The 11,470-nt window shown below is 35.5% G+C and overlaps 2 pseudogenes; one reads left to right on the top strand and one right to left on the bottom strand.

Moving 5' to 3' along the window:
- Positions 1-349: 349 nt before the first annotated feature.
- LOC146886276 (uncharacterized) lies at positions 350-1,612 on the top strand (annotated as a pseudogene).
- An 8,034-nt stretch (positions 1,613-9,646) lies between these two features.
- Positions 9,647-10,818, bottom strand: LOC146886277 (zinc finger BED domain-containing protein DAYSLEEPER-like; annotated as a pseudogene).
- Between the last annotated feature and the right edge of the window lie 652 nt (positions 10,819-11,470).

Raw genomic sequence — 11,470 nt, forward strand, 5'->3', positions numbered from 1 at the left:
AAAGTAATATGGTACTTTATATTTGGTGAATTAAATTTAAGTTAGTTGTTATTTTAGTTAGTTAGAGTATCTAAGATTTAGTTTGATAATATGACATATTAGATAATATTAGATTAAGATTTAGTTTGGTTTGTTAATATTTGGTTTGTAATTGGCTATATAATAGCTCATTCTCCATCAATGAAATACACCACAGTGAGTTACATTGCATATTCTTTTAGTGTGTGTGAGTTTTTTCCAACAAAGTGGTATCAGAGCTTTATGCTCTAAGTACCAAGTGCGAAGAAGAGAGAGAGAGATAGAGGGAAACAATGTGAGAAAGGAAGAAAGGAGTGTGCCTGAGTGAGAGATGGCTAAACTTGTGAATGGTATGACGATGCCGCAATTGACGAAAAAAACAAATTATGATAATTGGTGTTTGTAGATGAAAACTCTTCTGGGAACCCAAGATATTTGGGATATAATGGAGACCGGGTACGAAGAACCTACGGATGATACAAATCAGATGGTGGCCCAGATTATCGCGTTAAAGAAGACGCAAGTGCAAGACAAGTCAACTTTGTATTTTTTGTACAATGTTGTGGACGAGTCAGGCTTCGAAAAGATTGAAAATGTTGCATCTTTAAAGGAAGCATGGGATATTCTGGAGGTTGCATACAGAGGGAACGATCAGGTCAGACAAGTCTGACTTCAAGTTCTTAGAGGAGAGTTTGAAGGGCTGAAGATGGAAGATAAAGAGCAGATACCGAGTACATAACTCAGGTAGAGAAGGTGGCCAACCAACTCGGTAGGAATGGATAGCCAATGCCAACAAGCTGGGTTGTGGAGAAAATCTTGAGATCATTAACAAATGATTTCGAGAGCATTGTATGCACCATCGAGGAGTTGAAGGACCTGTTAGTTCTCTCAATGGAAGAACTTGCTGAGTCACTAGAGGCCTATGAACAAAGGAGAGGGAAAAAGCACGAACCGCATGATCAAGCACTACAGGCGCAACTTGATTTGGATGAAACTCAGAATACTCAAAGTCGAGGTCCTAGAGGCAAAGAACGAGGTGGCAGAAGATGAGGTGGCCGAGGACGTGGCTGAGGTGATGTTGAAGAGAGCACATATCAAACCAGGCAGTAGAATTGGCATGGTCCTGGTCAAGAAAGATGCCAAGGAGATTGGTCCAAGTCATAAGTGGAATGCTTCAGGTGTGGCAAGTACAGTCATTATGCAAGAGAATGCAAATCGACAAGCTGCTACAACTGTGGCAAGGTCGGCCATATAGCAAAATATTGTCAATCTGAAAAAAAAAGAGAAAAATCTTTTCACAGAGGAAGACGAAGAGGAGGAGATATGGATTTTAATGATGATGAAAAACTCAGATGCTGAACTCAAGAGCGGTAAATTGGATGCTGAGTGGCGTTCAGGCCGTGTGAAGGAAAGGAGATCAGGTGACGAGCTTAGTCTAGGTTGTTTAAACTCGATCTGGTATCTGGACATAGGAGCGAGCAATCACATGTGTGGAGATGAGAGTTTCTTCAGCGAACTCACCCAGATGGAGGCCGGAGTAGTGTCATGTGGAGATGATTCCAAAATGGTGATAAAAGGGTGTGGAACAATCTGACACATGCAGAAGGATGGACGTGTTGGAGAAATCAGGGATGTCTACTATGTTCCTAAGCTGAAGAGTAATGTTTGGAGCATAGGTTAGATAGTGGAGAAAGGAAACTCGATTCTTATAAAGAACCAGGTACTGTACTTGAAGGACAAGCACGATCGGCTAGCAACCCGGGTAGAAAAGAAGAAAAATCGGATGTACAAATTGGAGTTGAGCATCCTACAGAAAAGGTGTTTGAAACGTGTGCACAGTGAAGGCGGTGCAACATTTGTTCGGAACAACGTGGGATCATTTCAGAATTGTGTGGTGGAGAAAGAATCCAGTAAGCAAATTAAAGTAGTGCGATCTTGCCGAAGAAGTTGACGAAGAAGCATTGTTATTGATGATGAGATGTAACTCGAGGGACGAGCACAAACAAGTGGAGAAGTCAACAAGAAGGTTAAGTGTCATAAATCAGTCTACTAGCATGGAGAGGTCGTCAAGACATGCGGATAGCTCAGAAAGCTTGGCAAAGACTGTAGAGATCTCAGACAGCCCGAGAAGGGACTTAGAGAGCTTAGTGAAGCATGTGGAGAGCTTAGTGGAACATGTGGAGAACTTGATGGAGCATGTGGAGAGCTCGGTGGAGCATGAGGTTAGCTTAGTTAGCTCGGTGGGAATTTTAAATTGTTTGATTAAGTTGGTGGAGGAAGTGGAGTGTCGAGATCGTTTGGGGGAGCAAGCGAACATATTAGAAAGCTTAGTAGGGAACCTCGGTAGCTCAGATAGCTCGTGCAATGTGGATAGCTCGGATCTTGAACAAGAAGTGTTGAGTTTGCAAGAACAGTTGCATACCGAGAAGGATCTAAGAGCTGTACAAGAGGTGCAAGATGAGAAGTGTCAACTTGGAATGGATGATGAGTCCGGTGTGAAGAAGGCGTGGGAATTGTCCGATCTCTTAAAGAGAGCTCGACCTATTTAGAGGAACCCAATTAATGGCAAGTCGGCCACAAAGACAATAAAGAACCCAACAAAGGGTAAGTCAACCAAGGTTAAGATGAAGTCGGTCAAAGAAAAGATCAAGTTGAACAAAGATCAAGTCGGACAAAGAGAATATCAAGTTGGTCAAAGAGAAAAGCAAGTCGTCTATAAAGATAGAAGATTGTTTGGGATGAGAAAAGAAAAAATTTAAGATTATGAGGGAGTTTTGTTGGATAATCTTTAATTTTGTTAGATGGTTTTAGATTATGGAGTTGTTTTTATTTAACAAAGTGATAGGGTATTTTATATTTGGTGAATTAAATTTAAGTTAGTTGTTATTTTAGTTAGTTGGAGTATCTAAGATTTAGTTTGATAATATGACATATTAGATAAGATTAGATTAGATTAAGATTTAGTTTGGTTTGTAATTGGCTATATAATAGCTCATTCTCCATCAATGAAATACACCACAATGAGTTACATTGCATATTCTTTTAGTGTGTGTGAGTTTTTTCCAACACAAACTACTTCATTGATTACTAAAGTTAAAACACGATATTTTTATTGTGTTGAAGACCTTGTCAAAGTACATAGTTTGACAGAATTATATCAAATTACATTTTTAATATTTGGTTTGTAATTGGCTATATAATAGCTCATTCTCCATCAATGAAATACACCACAATGAGTTACATTGCATATTCTTTTAGTGTGTGTGGGTTTTTTCCAACACAAACTACTTCACTAATTACTAAAGTTAAAACACGATATTTTTATTATGTTGAAGACCTTGTCAAAGTACATTGTTTGACAGACTTATATGAAAGTAGACAATGACCAAGGAAAACACAAAAACCAATGGTTGATTTTTAGGTATGAAAGCAAATTTCCCTATATGCATCGTCATAAGATGAAAGATGAAGTTTTTTGTTGGCCGACAAAAAAAGACCTTAACAAGAGTAGACTTTAAGATTGTAATAGGTGATGAAGTGTAAGTAAATGTTTAGTTAGTAGATCTTCCATGTACTGACTAAGCTTGTGAATTGCAAAACTAATGTCTGGTCTTGAAATTTCCATGTACTTAGATTTTCTAATTAATCTTCTACAAAGAGGGGTCCTCAATAGGGTCACCATAATTGATGCTAAGTTTTAAATTGGGATACATCGGTAAAGTAGTTGGTTTGCCACTGAAAATACAAATATCACCAAGAAACGATAAAGTATATTTTCTTTAGCTCAAAGATACACCCTTGTTGGATTTTTAAATTTTGAAGCCTAAAACATATTTGAGAGAACTAAGAATCTCTAGTTTGAATAAATGTAATTGTACCTTATCACCATAAGAGGAATCATGGTCTACTAGGCTGATGTTATCCACATAGACCAACAAAATGGCCGATGAAGAAGCAAAACAAGAGTCAATAGAGAGTAATCAATTCAAGATTGTGTAAAACCATGTTACAATAAGGTTGAAGAGATTATGTATCCCCCTTGTCTAAAAGCTAGTACCAATCCATATATAAATTTATCCAACTTGCAAACTAATTCTTTTGTTTAAGCTCTATAACCCTAGGGAATATCCATGTATATTGTTAGAATTAGATGCTGGAAAAACCCATAGACGAGTTTGACACTAAGTAAGGATGATAACAAAATCTATAATGAAATAAGTGAATTAAGTTAGATAATGATCTAGCATAACTAAAGATGATTAGACAAGACTTTTCGATAAGTACTAGATATAAGAAAGGTTAACTAGGTCAAAGACCTCATTAAACACAAGAATATAACCATGTTGAAATCCTTTTTCAATCGCATTTGAGGTCAACAAAAGTCCAAGTTTCTCCCCCTAATGTAGTTAGGGAAATGACTCGGGATCTGTTCCTGTAGAGAACAAACAAGATAAGTTAGGCACAAGCGACCTTACCCATGTAGTCCGTTATCTCCTCAGTTGGCCTCTTCCTGGTTGGTACATGTCGGCTTGGACCCAAGAGGGGTTACCTACAGAAGGGACTCCGAAGCTCAAGTGAATCAAAGCTCTCAAAGGTCAAATCAGGTGATTAATGGAGTAATAAATGCGTACCTTTAATTACTGGGATCTACGTGTATTTATAGAGTATTAATTACATCTGATTATGCCATGGGCCGGGCCCTAGCTTGGGCCTTAGTTTGGGTTGTAAGTGGGCCTGGGTCCTAACCTAGGCCCTGAGGTGGACCCATTGAATACTAGGGGGCTTTGATTTTGCTAAGTATATTGGGGTTGCCGGCCTAAGCCGACTACTTTCCTTGGCGGTTTGTGTTGCTCATGTGCTGTCTTAGGCAGGTTGTTCCTCTAGATGTTTAGGTTACCGGTTTAGGCCGATTATGCTTAGGTTAGCCCGACCTAGGCTAATTACTTGAATGCTTTGGTATATAGGCATCGTTTTATTACTATTTTTTTGAGTTGGCTTGGTATGGTACAGGATCAATCCAAGAAAATGGTACTTGTAAAGCTTTTAGTTTGTATTCTTATTCCTTGCTAAAGATGAAAACAATGGGGAAAAGAATTGTTAACTAAATGAAAAGCATGTGTTACTTTACAATAAAATAATTGTCCTAAACTAAGATTTGGCAAGATATTAGATATATACAATGGATATGTCTAATACAATACAATTACTAATAAAAAGGGTAGTCAACTAAGCCTAGAATGATGATACAATGCATTGACTTTCCTAGTTCCAAATAATGCAAAAGACAATTCTTAAATGCAAAATATGAATATTTAACTCACTTTCTACAATAACTAAGATGTATATTGTGAAGATGTATTGGTTTGGACTTGAATGCAATGTAAAGGAAGAATGGGCAAAGTAGTGTGACTGAAAAGAATACATGAAAATATGAAATCCACAATTGGAAATATAATGACAAATGCAATACCATTGATTTTATCCCAAACTTTGAATGTGATTCATGTATGATGGAATGAAATGACTATGCAATGCAAGATGTAAATATAATAATCTAAACAAGTATAAGATGATGAAAATGATTGAACAAAACAATCTAAATGCATATATTCTATACAAGATTTAAAGATAGCCTAGATAACATTAGTATTGGCAGCATATTATGTAGGCACTTTAACTCAAAAGTTGAATGTAGGTTTTATGCATGTATGCATGTTATACCCAACCAATAATAAGGATAAAATGTGGGTAATATTTTTTAACCATACAAAACTTACACAAACCACAACATAAAGAACTAGTTTTTGTTAAAAATAGAATTATATAACAAACAACTATCTTGACTTACTAACAGTATTATAGAATACTACTAAGCTTAGAGTCAAATTCATTTTGTGTAGAGTGATAATGATTGCAATATGCTTCACATTGTGAATTTTTTCATGTGAGCGTGATTGTACTCTCTTGCGTGAGAGATTGTTCTTTCTAATTGTGAGTTTTTTTATCTTAGGGGGAGATTGATAAATACATCTAGAGAGGTTACTTCCCAAGCAAGTAAGTTTGCTAGTTCTTTGTAGCCTTGGTAATAGAATGGAGTTTTTGTACATGAAGATTTTAACATTCTGATGCAAAATTTCTTACTGAAAACCATCTTGTTCGAGTATTACACCCATACCGACACAAAATGCATCAATATTAGTAACAAAGCCCTTTTCAAAAATTGGCAACTTCAAGATTATAATTTTTATAATTTCACCTTTTGATTGTTTAAAAGTTATTCATTCTTCATTCATCCATTTAAAGGCAAATTATTTTCGTAAATTGGTTAGAGGCAGCATAATTGAAGCATGCCTGCATATGAATTTGCAGCCATTCCATCATAGGTTGAGTTTTCTTAGGAGCAGGAACCACATCATTACTAGACATTGCATGGCCCAGGTACTCAATAAATGGTTGTGCAAAAGTGTATTTAGACTTCTTTAGATAAAACTAATTAGTCATCATACAATGAAACACAACTTTTAAATGAAGAATATTGTAAGCTAAGGATTTACTATATATTAAAATGTTGTTAAAGAACATAATAACAAACAAATAGAAGCATGGTTTAAACAATTTTTTTGTGGTGTCTTAAAATGTTGCAGGGTGATACACAATTCAAAAGGAATAACAATAAAATTGCAATGCCCCACATACGTTCTAAAATACACTTTATGCACATCCTCAACATGCATTTTGATTTGGTGATATTCATGATTTCATTTAGAGCATGGTAGTCAACAAAAAATATCTAGTTTTCGTCTATTTTATGAACCAACAAAACTAGTGAAGAGAAAGCATTGTTACTTTTTTTGAATCACAACTAAATCCAACATCTCTTTGATTAATTTTGTCATTTCTTGCTTCTAGAAGTAGAGATAACTATAAGGTCTTACATTTACAAGGTTAATGCCTTGAAGCAATGGTATTTGATGGTTTGTTGATTGTTGTAGGGCAAAGGTGTTAGGTGTGCAAAAATAAGTGGTGGCTTGGTCTAATAAGGTTGCAATGGAATCTGGGCAAGGTAACATGTCAAAGGATTTGAAAGCTACAGGTAAAATTTGGAGGTGAAATATTTATGCTACGGCTTGTTTTGTAGGTATTCAACTGAAATGGGTTGTAGTTTCTTTAGAAGGATTGGGCTTAACCGCCTTTTATTTGTACCACCTTGCAATTTCTAATGAAAGAATCAAAATTTTTTTAACACCAACCTAAAATTTCACCCATTGAATCCTCGAATATAAATTAGCACCACTAAGAGGTAAGGTAAATAAGTGTATATGAAATTAATATGAATCAATTTCAATCCCCACATTTGGGTAATAGGAATCATATTTGTCCTCTTAACAATTTCCACCATCACTAAGAAAGGTTGTGTTGTTTGTACTTGTTGGTCCAAAACTTTTGATATTCTATTTCGCACAAAATAGTTCAACAACTTGGAAAGCTCATCATCAACGAAAGAAAATTTAGGTTATGCAATTAAATATGAAATTACTTTTGATACTAGTGCCCCAATGTACACCATTCATCACAATAGTAACAAAGTCCTTTCTCCCTTTGAGTTTGTAGAGTAGCAGGAGTAAGCTTGCATATCATAGAGTCAATGGGTGTAGGAAATAACCCCTCTATATTTATAGGTGTAGGTAATGATCCTGTTGTTCTTGAAGTTGCAGACAACATAACTTTGAACGGAGACATGGTCACTATAGAAACATACATAAATTTAGGTTGTGCAACAAAAATGTTTTCCTCCTACAACATTGCAAGGTTGATGGCTTTAGAAAGCAAGTTTTTCTAGAAAGGAATAACTTCAGGTTGGATCTATGGCTTTAGATCGAAAATAAAACAACTTAGGTAAAAAGGGGCTGGTAAACCATGAGCACAATTGATGAAGATGTGACCACCTCATCAAGTTCAAAGGAGACCAACCCTAGGAGGATCACTAGGAGTATGACAAAAGGGAAGGCATTATCCTCATTATTTTTATTTTTCATTTCTCTAGTTTCAATTTCTTGAAGTTGGTTATGGTTGACTATTTTTAGTTGATTTGTTGACTTGACTTAAGGGTTGATTTGTTGACTCAAGGTTAGTTTAACCTTAAACCAACATGCTAATATCACTTAATTTGATTTTCTAGGAATAAGAAAGGGGGAGGACCACATAGGTGACACTTGGCACATCAAGGAGGAAAGAGAAGGAGCAAGACCTTCTAGAAGCATCTAGAGAGAGGCGACCCACATGCCTTGGACACCTAGACTTCTAGGAGCCTCCTTTTGGAGCCTTGGTCGTGAAGTTTTGCCACCTAGATGGCATGGCCAAGAATCCTTCAAGAACTATCCATGTGCACCATATGTTGACCTACCTTCTAGAATATGCTAGGTTTATTTTGTAATGCATCTAGTTTGTTGCTTTTCTAAGAAGCCCCTAGGCTTTTCTATTTAAGGAGACTTCTAACACTTGTAGAGGTGTTAAAGATTTTAGAGAAATTAAACACCTTTGTGTATCAACCATTGTGAGAGTCTTCCTCCTTAGGGATTGGAGTTCTTTTAAGCCTTATCTTGAATCTTGATTCAAGTGGCGGCACACATCCACTCATCTTCAAGGTTTCCATGGCTTCTTCTAGCCTAGCCTTGTAGTGGCGTGCTTCTCACATTTTTTTCATTCCTTTCCTTTCCATTTATGCTTTCTTCTTCCTTTGTGTGTGTGACTTGGGTTTTACTCTTTTTATGTGTTATCCACTCTTATTTGTTTTAAATTAATCTATTCTTTTCTTCTCTAGAACCTTGGAAAGGAACCTTCACATCTAGATAGCTTGCTATCTTAATGTCCAGTGGGGATTTTCTTGATTTTCTTAATCAATCTTCACCATATTCAATAATCTTCTTAAAGGAACAAGATAATCCTACATCAATGATTAGGTGGATTCTTGGCTTAGTTTGAAGAGTGTGCCTTAATGATCTTTAAAATCTAAAGGGTCAAATTGCAATTCCATAAATATGAGAAATGCGGAGCAAGATGTAAGTTGGTAATTGATGTGCATCCATTGATACAAACTTCGGGTTTCTCCCTCCATGTCAAACAAAGCAATTCATAATTGTTATTCATTTATGATATGATGTGATGACTTGGGCTCAACTATAGGCCTAATCAAATGCCTAATCACTAGAAGCATGCTCATAAGAATACAATAAGACATGGAGCATGAAGACTACAATGGGCCTAATGGGCTTTAAATTCTTTTCTCATGGGCCAAGGAGGCTAGAGCTATCAAAACGAGTAACCCAGCCCGGCCCACCATGGGTTGGCCACTTAGTGAGTCAACCCAACCCGACTCACTTATTAGTGAGCCAAAATAATTCGAACCCGGCCCGACCCACCATGGGTTGGTGGGTTAAATGAGTTGGCTCACTGGTTCACTTAATTAAAAAAAATACAATTTTTTTCTATAGTCCAAAAGAACTATATTATAGTTCAAATAATTTAAATCTAAATAAACTTCATTACATCCAAAATAATGTTCAACTTCAAATACAAACAAAGATCACAAAAATAAAAATTCTGTCTAACATCAAATCATTCTTGTTACTTATCCAACTATAATATTAGAGTCTTGAATCGATAAATCTACTTCATTTTCATCTCTTGAAGCATCTTCTTTATCCCCATCTACAAGAAAAAAAATGTTAGCTAATAATATTCATAGATTAAGTAATAAATAATTAAATTAATTCCACAATAGAAAAAATAACGTTACCTGTTAGTTCAAAACCATGCAACCAATTTTGAGTTAAAATGAGTGCCTCAACATTTTTTGTAAGAATGGAAGAACGATATTTGGTTAGCACATGAGAACCAAGACTAAAGGTAGACTCACTTGCAACGGTAGTGATTGGAATGCTAAGCACGTCACAAGCCATCTTAGACAAGTTTGGATAACGATCTCGACGATCCCTCCAATAGCTCAATACATCCAACTTATCAAAAATTTTTGGATCAAGATTGCCTTCATCTAAATAAAGATCAAGTTTAGACCTTCTAGTGTCATTTACATGTTGACTCAAATAATCAACATATTCCTAAGACAATATGAGAAAAAATTAATGTCATTCGTAAGTAAGAAATAAAATAAAGCAAGTTGTGTTAAAGGAGAATTTTTTAGAATAAAAAACTTACATCAAATGCATTCATCACTCGCTCATCATTCGTAAAAGAAGCAAGTTATGTTGGAGGGGAAACTTGAGAACTTGAACTGTTTGGCTCATTTGGATTTAATTTGGCATATTCTTCAAACAACTTATATATGTTATCCTTTAAGACTTTAATCTTGTCTTCACAAGTAGAAGGATTAATCTTTGAATAACAAAATCAGATTGTTTCAAACTTCATCTGTGGATCAAGAATAACCCCAATAATAAGAATGTCACAATGTGATCCCAATACTTACTAAACTTGTTCATCATAGTCAATGACATATCTTTAATCGTCAAATCATCACTATTTGCATTTTCCCGCAACAAACATTCAATTTTCCAAACTTGCATGAGGTAACGATCAGAAGTTGGATAAGAAGAACCTGAAATCAAATTAGTCATTACATAAAATGGCTTCAAGAAATCACATTTTTTTAGCCCTTTTCCACTCATCCTTGATGGACAATGAACATAATTTCTATCATGGATAGCGAAGCATCCAAAGGCACGTCGATTCTAATTTCACTTTCAAGCATAAGATAGGTAGAATTCCATCTAGTAGCAACATCCATTCTTAATCCTACTTTGGTGTCAATACCCCTCACTTGAATAACACATTATTTAAATGCAATTTTTCTTGCCTCTGATCCTCTCACATACTTGATACTCTTTCTAATCTTATGCAAAGCATCAGAAGTCACCGTTAATCCCTTTTGCACAATAATATTCAACACATGTGCACTACACTTTACATGAAAGTAATCACCATTGCATATTAAACTATTTTAGAATTTCAATTTCTCACATAAAGTTTTTTGTAACACCTCATTGGCACTAGCATTGTCTAATCTGATAAAAAAAAACCTTCTTATCTATTCCCCAATCAAGCAACAAAGCAAAATTTTTTTGTGTTAAATCATGACTAGTATGTAGAGGTTCCATTTTACAAAAGGAAATAATCTTACTATTCAACTTCCAACTAGCATCAACAAAATGAGCAGTCAAGCAAATAAACCCTTATCGATTTATAGAAGTCCAACAATAAGATGTCAAACAAATTCGGCTATGAGATTTACGCATTGCAAGTTTAACCCTCTCTTTGTGATCATCTACTGTTTTAGAATTCATTTTGTTCTATAATCACCACAAACATAAACTATTTCAATAAATAACCACATGTTGAGAAAAATAAAGCAGGTCATAATGCATACAAAATAGAA

This window comes from Vigna unguiculata, chromosome 5, assembly GCF_037176805.1.
Source record: "Vigna unguiculata cultivar grain cowpea cultivar isolate G323 ecotype 2 chromosome 5, ASM3717680v1, whole genome shotgun sequence".
Lineage (NCBI taxonomy): Eukaryota > Viridiplantae > Streptophyta > Magnoliopsida > Fabales > Fabaceae > Vigna > Vigna unguiculata.